Source organism: Salmo trutta, chromosome 30 (assembly GCF_901001165.1).
Source record: "Salmo trutta chromosome 30, fSalTru1.1, whole genome shotgun sequence".
Taxonomy (NCBI): Eukaryota; Metazoa; Chordata; class Actinopteri; order Salmoniformes; family Salmonidae; genus Salmo; species Salmo trutta.
Window position 1 is genome coordinate 45248943 of NC_042986.1, and position 12882 is coordinate 45261824.

Here is a 12882-nt window from a genome sequence, read left to right on the forward strand (position 1 = left end):
CAAAGGATCGAACAGCTGAACCGACAAAAACATGGTTACATTAGTGATGGTATTTGTACCCCACTAGGCAGGAAACTAAGTGATACAGGTAATAAACTTTTCCTTCTCCCTTAACGTGACATGACCTGATCACTAATCCATGGCTCTCTCCCCTTATCAATGCCTGCCACATGTGATCGTTTTCCCTCCACTCAGTCCATTCCTAGCTTAATTTCCCCCACCACATGCCTTCCTCCTACAGATAACCATGAACCTCTGGTGCAGCCCCTCGGCTATGGCGCCCCTCCCCTCAGCTCTGTATTACAACTAGTGATTCATAACATTTAAAGTTCAGAAATCCAAACCCATCAGTCCTCCCTTTTTGAACATTTGACATCATTACATTTACATTTTAGTCATTTAGCAGACACTCTTATCCAGAGAGACTTACAGTAGTGAATTACAGACATTTCATTTCATGCATTTTTTTTATTTATTATTTTTTTTGTACTGGCCCCCCGTGGGAATCAAACCCACAACCCTGGCGTTGCAAACACCATGCTGGCGTTGCAAACACCATGCTCTACCAACTGAGCCACAGGGAATCCCTCATACTGTTCAACATTACATAAACTAAGAGATTACTCATAAATGGTAAAAAAAAAACAATGATAATAAACATGATTAACATTCACCGTGAGGTTCCCAAACTCAGAGACTGATGGCCTCTGTTCTATGATCCCCCCGAGGACCCTCTCATTTCCATTCCTCATAGAACACTGACGATAACGTGTCCGCTGCGGCCGTCGACTCATTTCACCGTTCTCCTTCTGGTTCCTAAGAGAGTGACGGCACAAGACTTGAAAAGCGAAAACAAGCACAAAACATAACAGCATTAACAACGTGTTAAGATATATGCACAATTATATATGCATGACAACCCAACGTTTGATAATCTGATAAATCCCACTCTCTCTTTGCCTGACTATGCTTTCAAGATACTTTTCTGCTGAGTTTGTCAAAAATGAAAGCCCTTAAAAAGCCTCCTCCTGCTTTCGACCCAGTCTTCCCCGTCAGACTACAGGATCCAAGAGGTGTTCCCAAGCCATATCCTTCTCACTTCTGCTCCCCATCCTCTTCCTCCATAGCCACCCCATATATACGTGCGCTAGCCTTAATCAGGTTTACCTCATCTTGAGGTAACTCAACACTGTGTATTCGTTTTAACATCAATGCCCTCAGCACATGATTTCCCAGCAATATCACCATAGTAACCCCTGCTATTACTAACACTGCTCGTGACGCATATCTCACAATACCCCTCATTAGCGCAGTAGTCCAGTTCCATGCTGTCGATATAGCATCCTGCCATACTGTCAAATCAAATCATTAGCGCAGTAGTCCAGTTCCATGCTGTCGATATAGCATCCTGCCATACTGTCAAATCAAATCGTATTGGTCATAGTCACATGGTTAGCAGATGTTAATGCGAGTGTAGCGAAATGCTTGTGCTTCTAGTTCCGACAGTGCAGTAATATCTAACAAGTAATCTAACAATTTCACAACTACTACCTAATATACACAAATCTAAAGGGGTGAATGAGAATATGTACATATATTACATATATTCTTATTAATTCCTTTACACTTGTGTGTATAAGGTCCCTACAGCGACTGCCGTGAGATTAGCTATTGCCCGGGAATCTGTCTCCTGCTCTCCCATAATCTCTGTGGTTTACTGGTCTGGGACTGAACCTGTCAGATACTCCCTACCTGTCTCCTGCTCTCCCATAATCTCTGTGGTTTACTGGTCTGGGACTGAACCTGTCAGATACTCCCTACCTGTCTCCTGCTCTCCCATTATCTCTGTGGTTTACTGGTCTAGGACTGAACCTGTCAGATACTCCCTACCTGTCTCCTGCTCTCCCATTATCTCTGTGGTTTACTGGTCTAGGACTGAACCTGTCAGATACTCCCTACCTGTCTCCTGCTCTCCCATTATCTCCGTGGTTTACTGATAGTTCTAGGACTGAACCTGTCAGATACTCCCTACCTGTCTCCTGCTCTCCCATTATCTCCGTGGTTTACTGGTCTAGGACTGAACCTGTCAGATACTCCCTACCTGTCTCCTGCTCTCCCATTATCTCTGTGGTTTACTGGTCTGGGACTGAACCTGTCAGATACTACCTACCTGTCTCCTGCTCTCCCATTATCTCTGTGGTTTACTGGTCTAGGACTGAACCTGTCAGATACTCCCTACCTGTCTCCTGCTCTCCCATTATCTCTGTGGTTTACTGGTCTAGGACTGAACCTGTCAGATACTCCCTACCTGTCTCCTATTATCTCTGTGGTTTACTGGTCTAGGACTGAACCTGTCAGATACTCCCTACCTGTCTCCCATTATCTCTGTGGTTTACTGGTCTAGGACTGAACCTGTCAGATACTCCCTACCTGTCTCCTGCTCTCCCATTATCTCTGTGGTTTACTGGTCTAGGACTGAACCTGTCAGATACTCCCTACCTGTCTCCTGCTCTCCCATTATCTCTGTGGTTTACTGGTCTAGGACTGAACCTGTCAGATACTCCCTACCTGTCTCCTGCTCTCCCATTATCTCTGTGGTTTACTGGTCTAGGACTGAACCTGTCAGATACTCCCTACCTGTCTCCTGCTCTCCCATTATCTCTGTGGTTTACTGGTCTGGGACTGAACCTGTCAGATACTCCCTACCTGTCTCCTGCTCTCCCATTATCTCTGTGGTTTACTGGTCTAGGACTGAACCTGTCAGATACTCCCTACCTGTCTCCTGCTCTCCCATTATCTCCGTGGTTTACTGGTCTAGGACTGAACCTGTCAGATACTCCCTACCTGTCTCCTGCTCTCCCATAATCTCTGTGGTTTACTGGTCTAGGACTGAACCTGTCAGATACTTCATGTCTCCCAACTCCTACCCGGTTCCCTAGCCACCAGCATCTCCAATGACCTCCTGTGTTCTGCTACTGCTGGTACCTGTGGATAATACTTCCTGTGCTCAGGTTAGGTCCACACCTCTCATCCCAAGGCTGATCTAACCCCCAGCCGTTTGTGAACACCCTTGTTACAGTGTAGACTTTGGTCCCCAACGGTTGATAAGCAGCCACCTTCTGACAGTTTCCGTTTACTGTGGTTCAGTCTCAACCTACCGGGAGGTATGTTTACTAGCTGTTAGAAATGGAGGAGAGATTAGTGGTGTTTAGTAGCTGTTAAAAATGGGGGAGGGATTAGTGGTGTTTAGTAGCTGTCAGAAATGGAGGAGAGATTAGTGGTGTTAACTAGCTGTTAGAAATAGGGGAGGGATTAGTGGTGTTTAGTAGCTGTCAGAAATGGAGGAGAGATTAGTGGTGTTAACTAGCTGTTAGAAATGGGGGAGGGATTAGTGGTGTTAACTAGCTGTCAGAAATGGAGGAGAGATTAGTGGTGTTTAGAAGCTGTTAAAAATGGGGGAGGGATTAGTGGTGTTTAGTAGCTGTCAGAAATGGAGGAGAGATTGGTGGTGTTAACTAGCTGTCAGAAATGGGGGAGGGATTAGTGGTGTTAACTAGCTGTCAGAAATGGAGGAGAGATTAGTGGTGTTAACTAGCTGTCAGAAATGGAGGAGCGATTAGTGGTGTTAACTAGCTGTCAGAAATGGAGGAGAGATTAGTGGTGTTAACTAGCTGTCAGAAATGGAGGAGAGATTAGTGGTGTTAACTAGCTGTCAGAAATGGAGGAGCGATTAGTGGTGTTAACTAGCTGTCAGAAATGGAGGAGAGATTAGTGGTGTTAACTAGCTGTTAGAAATGGAGGAGAGATTAGTGGTGTTAACTAGCTGTCAGAAATGGAGGAGGGATTAGTGGTGTTAACTAGCTGTCAGAAATGGAGGAGGGATTAGTGGTGTTTACTAGCTGTCAGAAATGGGGGAGAGATTAGTGGTGTTAACTAGCTGTCAGAAATGGGGGAGAGATTAGTGGTGTTAACTAGCTGTCAGAAATGGGGGAGAGATTAGTGGTGTTAACTAGCTGTCAGAAATGGGGGAGAGATTAGTGGTGTTAACTAGCTGTCAGAAATGGGGGAGAGATTAGTGGTGTTAACTAGCTGTCAGAAATGGAGGAGAGATTAGTGGCGTTAACTAGCTGTCAGAAATGGAGGAGAGATTAGTGGCGTTGGAAGAGTATCCAACCGTACCAAACTCACGTCACATGTTTCTTAATCACTCTCTGCAGGAGATGTGCTGCTATTATCACAGCGTACTTCCCTTCTGGTGATGTGGCCTCCTGGGAAACATGAATCTTTGGTTATTCTTTCAAGCGTTGTGCCATCTGTGATAAACTCATTACTGAAAGTTGACAACAGTGTCTGAAATGACAACACCATCTCTGCTACTCTCACCACGATCTGGGTTTGTGTAACGTTCAATTCATCTTCATAATAGTCTCTATAAATGTACACAACTAGCTGTCCTCCCTTTCATACCAGCTATTTCCTGTACCAATATAGATAGAGGAGTGGTATCGTTCCCCAGAGACTCTAGTACTCACTTCCTTAATTTACTAGCCACACAAACATCCGCCCCAGTCGTATTAAATTCTGCTCTCCCAATTCCCTGTAACGTTGCCGCCTTGGTTTCTGGGACTCCATAGAATGCACTGATATCGGTCCTGCCAGAATCTGCAACTAACACTCCGTAGGTCTGACCCTTGACCCCTCCATCATACCATTTACACTGATGAATTTCTCTCTCAGTCACTAGTTCAGCCCCTAAATGGAGTCTAAGTATGCCTTCATCTGCATCTTCTTCCCCCTGGTGCTTAACAGTAAGAATAGTTTGGTTCCCATATTAGGATGTTGTCAAACAAGCTATCTTTCCCCAGGACCGTGGTCTATTGGTGAATAAAACCTTCCCTGACCAGGTCACTCCTCTAGTTACTGTACTAAAGGACATTACTGGTTATTAAAACTCTCCCTGACCAGGTCACTCCTCTAGTTACCGGTGAATAAATCTCTCACTGACCAGGTCACTCCTCTAGTTACTGGTTAGTGAAACTCTCCCTGACCAGGTCACTCCTCTAGTTACTGTACTAAAGGACATTACTGGTTAATAAAACTCTCCCTGACCAGGTCACTCCTCTAGTTTCTGGTTAATAAAACTCTCCCTGACCAGGTCACTCCTCTAGTTATTTGTTAATAAAACTCTCCCTGACCAGGTCACTCCTCTAGTTACTGTACTAAAGGACATTACTGGTTAATAAAACTCTCCCTGACCAGGTCACTCCACTAGTTACTGGTGAATAAAACTCTCCCTGACCAGGTCACTCCTCTAGTTACTGGTTAGTAAAACTCTCCCTGACCAGGTCACTCCTCTAGTTACTGGTGAATAAAACTCTCCCTGACCAGGTCACTCCTCTAGTTACTGTACTAAAGGACATTACTGGTTAATAAAACTCTCCCTGACCAGGTCACTCCTCTAGTTACTGGTGAATAAAACTCTCCCTGACCAGGTCACTTACTGGTTAATAAAACTCTCCCTGACCAGGTCACTCCTCTAGTTACCGGTGAATAAATCTCTCACTGACCAGGTCACTCCTCTAGTTACTGGTTAGTGAAACTCTCCCTGACCAGGTCACTCCTCTAGTTACTGTACTAAAGGACATTACTGGTTAATAAAACTCTCCCTGACCAGGTCACTCCTCTAGTTTCTGGTTAATAAAACTCTCCCTTACCAGGTCACTCCTCTAGTTACTGGTTAATAAAACTCTCCCTGACCAGGTCACTCCTCTAGTTTCTGGTTAATAAAACTCTCCCTGACCAGGTCACTCCTCTAGTTACTGTACTAAAGGACATTACTGGTTAATAAAACTCTCCCTGACCAGGTCACTCCTCTAGTTACTGGTAAATAAAACTCTCCCTGACCAGGTCACTCCTCTAGTTACTGGTTAATAAAACCTTCCCTGACCAGGTCACTCCTCTAGTTACTGGTGAATAAATCTCTCACTGACCAGGTCACTCCTCTAGTTACTGGTGAATAAATCTCTCCCTGACCAGGTCACTCCTCTAGTTACCGGTGAATAAATCTCTCACTGACCAGGTCACTCCTCTAGTTTCTGGTTAATAAAACTCTCCCTGACCAGGTCACTCCTCTAGTTACTGGTTAATAAAACTCTCCCTGACCAGGTCACTCCTCTAGTTACTGGTTAATAAAACTCTCCCTGACCAGGTCACTCCTCTAGTTACTGGTTAATAAAACTCTCCCTGACCAGGTCACTCCTCTAGTTACTGTACTAAAGGACATTACTGGTTAATAAAACTCTCCCTGACCAGGTCACTCCTCTAGTTACCGGTGAATAAATCTCTCACTGACCAGGTCACTCCTCTAGTTACTGGTTAATAAAACTCTCCCTGACCAGGTCACTCCTCTAGTTACTGGTTAATAAACCTTCCCTGACCAGGTCACTCCTCTAGTTACTGGTTAATAAACCTTCCCTGACCAGGTCACTCCTCTAGTTACTAGTGAATAAACCTCTCCCTGACCAGGTCACTCCTCTAGTTACTGGTTAATAAAACTCTCCCTGACCAGGTCACTCCTGTAGTTACTGGTTAATAAAACTCTCCCTGACCAGGTCACTCCTCTAGTTACTGGTTAGTGAAACTCTCCCTGACCAGGTCACTCCTCTAGTTACTGGTTAATAAAACCTTCCCTGACCAGGTCACTCCTCTAGTTACTGGTTAATAAAACTCTCCCTGACCAGGTCACTCCTCTAGTTACTGGTTAATAAAACTCTCCCTGACCAGGTCACTCTTCTAGTTACTGGTTAATAAAACTCTCCCTGACCAGGTCACTCCTCTAGTTACTGGTTAATAAAACTCTCCCTGACCAGGTCACTCCTCTAGTTACTGGTTAATAAAACTCTCCCTGACCAGGTCACTCCTCTAGTTACTGTTCGGATTTTCGTTATTTAGCCCTCCGAAAAGGCTCACCAGGAAGCACACAATGTCATGACTCGTGTTTTGTCCTTAATTTTATTTTAAATCAAATGACCACAGGTCAAAAACCTGAAATACAACAAACAAGTAATGACAATATATTATTCAGATATATTATTTAGTATGTTATTCAAGTAATATAATAATAATAATGTAAATAATAAATCAAAGAAGCCTGCAACACCATCAAAGATGTTGCGAATCTGGCTTAAAACAGCACTGACTACATCACCCAGAATGCCCAGCGCCAGAGGAGCATGCGTACAGTGACTCTGCCGTCACAGGTTGCTATGGACGCTGTCACAGGACACAGAACCCTTGCCACCACATGCCTCGTCCAAAGGATTTACACACAAACGCAACATAATGCGGCACTCCACCATGGATCACCGAACCAAACCACCGCTATCACCACCGCCACCAGAAACCAGCAGAGTGCGCCGAACAAATCAGCACAATGCAAATGGCTGATAATAATAGCCTAATGCTATATAGCATCTGGTTCGCTGAGCTACCGCACCCAGCGAGCTACAAGTTACTCCCGGCCAACTAACACCGACACAGTGAGGTAAACGTTCAGTGCACAAACATATAAGTGACTTAAACATCAATGCTAGACAGTAGTTCGCAGTTACATACCAACGGGCTGTGTGCTCCTGATGATTGTCTACGGTGAAGTGATTACCAGGTGCTGTAATTTAAGTCTCTAGTGAAGCTGCGCATGCGCACATAACGTAACATATCTGAGCATCTAAGAAACTTAAAGAAATCACTCGTTCCCCATTTAATTGAACACATCAGACCCATTTGCTTCTCTTTTATCTATTTATATATATATTTATTTATTTTTCTTTTCCTGAGTGAGCTAGAAATCTCAACACCTCCCACTTGGCCGACTGATCGAAGATCCAAGGAGGGCACAGTCTCTTGAGTCTCTCAGTGAGAATTTCAAACTAAAGTCCAGTCTTTGTAGGCATTTACAAACATGTATTAACTAAGGAGGTAGGCTCCACCACCTTTCTTCCTACTGAGTGTAGGTTTGCCCTCGAAGCACTCAATTGCCTCCCAGGGTTACCCGCTAGCTAAGCAAAGAACACAGAGTCACAGTCTTTGGGTACCCATGGCGAGGACTTATCTTACCTCCTCTTGGTCTTCAGCAGGAATCAAGATCACAAACCTCCGCACATCCCTGCGAATGACGATTTTCGTGTGCATGGTAGAGTCCTTTCTCCGGGCCCTGGGAACCATGGGAGCAGGAAGACCCATGCAGGTTGTTATGTCCGCATCCCGGACAACCCCCTTCTCGTCTGGATATGTTGTAGCAACCCGGCCGAGCCGGAACTGCCCCCTCAGAGCGTTCTGGTCCGCAATCCAGACTACGTCTCCAACCTTGATACTTCTCTCTGCTCGGTGCCACTTGTGTCTTATGAACAAGTTTGGTCCTGCCAGTTCGCTCCATTTCTTCCAGAACCTGTCGACTCCAGCCTGGACAGCCCTCAGCCTGCGCCAAGAGCGGGTTTCCATGTCGATTCCGTGTATGTCACCTCCCTGTCCGGTACGCCCCAGGATAAGGGAGTTGGGCGTCAAGTACTCCACTGAGTCCTCTTGTTCCTGTGCCCTGGCGTCGATGGGTCGCTCATTAGTCAAGTTGGCTGCAGAGTAGAGAAGGGTCTGGAACTCCCCCCAGATGTAGCAGCCAGTTGTTCCACCAAGACTGTTAAGAGCTCTTTTAAGGAGCTTGACAGCTGCCTCTGCTGCTCCATTCCTGTGTGGCGAGTCTGCAGGATGAAAGTCCCATTGCCACTCTGTGCTATTTCTGGCAGCCTTGTCTTCAACGGATGCCTTCTGCAAACAGGCCAGGTGCTTGTGTAGCTCTCTCAGAGCAGGCCTGGCTCCCAAGAAGTTTGTGCCTCTGTCTGACCATAGCTTTTTGGGATGCCCCCTCAGAGCAGTGAACCGGGAGTAGGCCTGAAGAAAGCTCTCAGAAGACTGGTCGTCGATGAGATCAGCATGGACGGGTCTGGAAGTCATGCAGCAATACACGACTCCCCAGACCTTTTTCTTGGTTCTTTTCTTAACAGCGTCCCTCACTTCAAAGGGTCCAAAGAGGTCTAGTGTAGTATACTCGAATGGGTTCGCTCTACTGGTACGTTCCTGAGGAAGAGCGCTCATCACTTGCTGGCAGAGCCGGGCTCTTTGCTTCTTGCAAGTGATGCACCTGTTGACCACCTTCTTCACTGTCCTCCGACCCTGCACAACCCAGGCCTTTCTTTTAGTGTGCAGCAGTGAGGCAGCCACCCCTTCATGATTCGCTTCGTGAGCTTCCCTCGCAAGCAAGGCCCCCAGCCACGACCGGAACGGGATTAAAGGTACAGCGGTTCCGTCTTCATTCCAAGACTGGACTCTACCACCACAAAGTAAGAGTCCATTGTTGTCATCTTTCATCACAACAAGGCGGTTTAAGGTCGTATCCTGAAAGTTCACGCCGTCTTGGGCTGCAAGGGCTAGGTCTTGGAAAGCCGCTGTTCTCTCTCCCACAGACAGCCTGGGCCCCCTCACCTCCCACTTTGCTGAGCTCGAGGCTTGGTAGCTTGTCCTTAGCCAGGATTCTGCCGCTCTTCGAACCCAGGCGATTGTTCCACACAATTTAGACAAGCTTCTGAATCGTTCGGGCCCGACAAGGCGCACTAGAGCTACACCCCAGGGCTTCCTCTTTGGCCTCTCTACTGCTGGAGTTGGCCCTTGGTCTTTTATCTGCGGTCGCGGTGCGGAGTCTTGCAAGTCTGCCCCAACATCAGTATTGCTGGGGCCTGACAATTTTTCTGCCTGAGACCTGGTGACTACAGCTGAGAACGCTCTTCTCTGCAACCTTTTAACGTCATCAGCCACGCTGGTCACTATCTCACTGGCCGTCTTCACAGGCCCCTCAGCCTCAGGCCAACTCAGGAACTCTGGGCCTTGTTGCCACTCTGACCCTTCATCGAGTTCCTCAGGAGTTGCTCCCCTTGTGATGATGTCTGCTATGTTCAGGTTGCCCTCAATCCACCTCCAGTCTTCCACTGGTCCAGCCTTCTGGATCTCTCCGATGCGGTTAGCGAAGAAAGTTTGGTAGCCATAGCTATCCTTGTGAATTGCTCCCAGGATTGTTTGGCTATCCACGAAGTGGACCCAGCGTGCGACCTTGATGCGGCAGTGCTTTACAAGGTATTTTTTCAGGCGGATCGAAAAGACAGCACCACATACCTCTGCCTTAATCACGTCTCCTTTCTGGTTGAGAGGGGTAAGCTTTGCTTTTGACTCAACCAGCCTCACTACGACCCCATTCTGCGTCTCCCAACGGAGATAGAGCACCACGCCGTAGGAAGCCTCACTCCCATCTGAAAACGTGACTCCCATTGGATGGCCTATGGCTCCAGTTGGTGTGAGGCTTCTTTCGAACCTGATCTGGGCAAGTCTCACATATTCTTCGAGGAGTCTTATGGAAGCCTCTCGTAGTTTTGGTGAGAGTGGGTCATCCCAAGTGTCCTTAACTGGACTGCTTATACTCGCTTCTTGGTAAGCTTCTCTCACAAGCATAACCCCTTTCTGCTTTGCGGGTGTGGCAAGACCAATGGGGTCGTAGAATCCAGCGATCTGGCTTAGCAGCATCCGACGGGTCAATGGGTTTGGAGTTTTACCTCTGACTTCCTCTTCGCGCAAATCGACTCCTGTTCTCATCTTTCCTCTCTTCTTCGAGAAATTTACAGAGGTCATCACACAAAGTTTGTCGGTCTCTGGTTTATAGCCGACTCCAAGTGCTTTGCTCTCTTCGTCCCGCATCTGGTTGGGTAACACCAGCGTTTTGGGCACACTCACAGTTGTCTTACTGATACTGGCATCAGTTGTGGTTGCTGACCTCCCACTTTGGCCTGATAAGACCCATGGCTTAAGGGAGAAGCCTCCAGCCTTTAAGATCTTTTCCACTCCTTTGGTGATTTTCTCCAGTATCTGCAAGTCATTGTGGGACGTCAAGATGTCATTCACATAACTATCTTCTACCACAACTCGGCGCTCCTCAACCATGGCTGCAAACTGGGGCAGGTTGGCTGTTTCTCTCATTGCCACCTGGGCGATACAACCAGCAGGTTTATCGCCAATGTTGACCCTGACGACAGCAAAGACTTCGATCACCTCCTCAGGATTGTCTCTCCAGAGGAATCGATGGAGGTGTACTTCTTTGTCTTCTAGCCAGACAGAGTTGTACATTTTTTTCACATCACCCAGTGCGGCGTACAACCCAGTCCTGAATCTCAGAAGCACGCCCCTTATCTGATTTAGGACATCAGGACCCTTGTACAGTAGGTCATTTAAACTTATTCCCATGAATTCTTGGCTACTGTTCCAGACAATTCTTACAGGGGTAGTGGTTGAGTGAGGATTAGGAGCAACTAAATGACTGATATACCACTTAGGTCCCTTCCAGCTATCGATTTCCTCCTGGGTGACTTCAACGGCAGCCCCTCTTGAGACCATATCGTGGATTTGCTCTCTGTACGCAGCCTTCCATTCCGGCTCCCTCTCCAGTCGTTTCTCAGTGTTTAAAAAGGTCGCTTCCACTGCACGTCGATTGTCAGGCAGCGTTGTGGGGTCTCCTTTCCATGGGTAAGCTGTGTCCCAGTGAGGGGATTCGCTGTGCTTGTCAGCTTGCACGTAGGTGAGACATTCCTTTATTTTCTCCAAGTCTCTTTCCTCTCCTAGGGTCATTTCCTTGCGTCCAGGGGGGCACCTACCGCATCTGCAGCCACCACACTGAGGATCACAGGTGGCGCCAATACTGTCCCACTTGAACCATTCAAAAACTTCTTTGTTGGTAGTTGCAGTGTTTCGGAGGATTGCGTCTTCTTCCACCGAAACTCTACTGGGTCCTCCCGTCTTCACGAGAATCTCTTTGTACGCCCTTGAAGCTGTTCTCATTGACCTAGCGAAATGTGTTTCAGACCTGTGCACCGCTAGGTCTATCACTTCAAAGAGGTCAGGATGCGTTCCACCAACAGCCTTCCCAAGGGGACCATCCCAGAGGACGAGGTCTCCAACTACTCTGACTGGCTGTGGGACCAGGCGACCCTCCCTGTGGCTAATCAACAGGTCGATATTTTCGGGCCGGACCAAGTCCTTGAGTTGAACATTTGGAAAGAACTTCTGCAGTTGCTGTGGCGTGACAGCTTGGTTCACTTTCGCAACATCTTCCAAGCCGTAACAGAGAAGTTTGTGCTCTGCTATTGTACCTCTGGGAGTTTTTACTCTCAGCCTCAGGGTATACTTCATGGTAGTAATGGTTGTCTCCATCCCTCCAACACCTTGGACAATCAACTTAATGTTCTCACCATTTAGCTTGAGACGCTCTGCTGCTTTATTAGAGATATAATTAGTATCTGAAGCGAGATCAATCAACGTACCGACTAGCTGGCCAGAGTTTGTCGTCACATCCAGTAGCATCATTATGACAGGGCACTCTTTTGGCTCACAACCAATGCTAGCACACACTTTTGTTGTGATCTTATTTGAAAAGGCTTCTTTGAACTCTGCTCGCACCTCTGGAGAAAGTTTGGCAAGGAGCTCCTCCTGTTTGTTGGTTAGTCCAAGGCCCCGTTTCCCCAATTTTGAATCGCTCTGCTCTCCGCTCTTTTCCTCTTTCTTCTTGATCTGTGACTTTGGACAGAGCAAGTAATTGTGGTCTGAAGAGCCCTCTTTCTGACAGTCATCCTTTGAGCATAGATACTTTTGTGTGCAGCCGCCATCGTCACCATGAAGGCGCAAGCACTTAAAGCATGCTCCTGCTCTCCTAAGCTGAGCCTTCTTGCCTGTCAGATTGAGCTTCTTGAAGACCTTGCAGGCGAACAGCCTACCTCCGTGCTCGTTGTCTCCACA

General features: G+C 47.0%; 2 long non-coding RNA genes across 2 annotated transcripts; both read right to left on the reverse strand.

The window, feature by feature from the left end:
- Positions 1–500: 500 nt before the first annotated feature.
- LOC115168750 (uncharacterized) lies at positions 501–4561 on the reverse strand. Its single transcript, XR_003870740.1, has 3 exons — positions 4384–4561; positions 4189–4268; positions 501–816 (listed from the first exon to the last, which is right to left on the reverse strand). It is a non-coding gene; the product is annotated as an uncharacterized LOC115168750 (long non-coding RNA).
- LOC115168751 (uncharacterized) lies at positions 2058–4173 on the reverse strand. Its single transcript, XR_003870741.1, has 2 exons — positions 2707–4173; positions 2058–2308 (listed from the first exon to the last, which is right to left on the reverse strand). It is a non-coding gene; the product is annotated as an uncharacterized LOC115168751 (long non-coding RNA).
- Positions 4562–12882: the final 8321 nt, after the last annotated feature.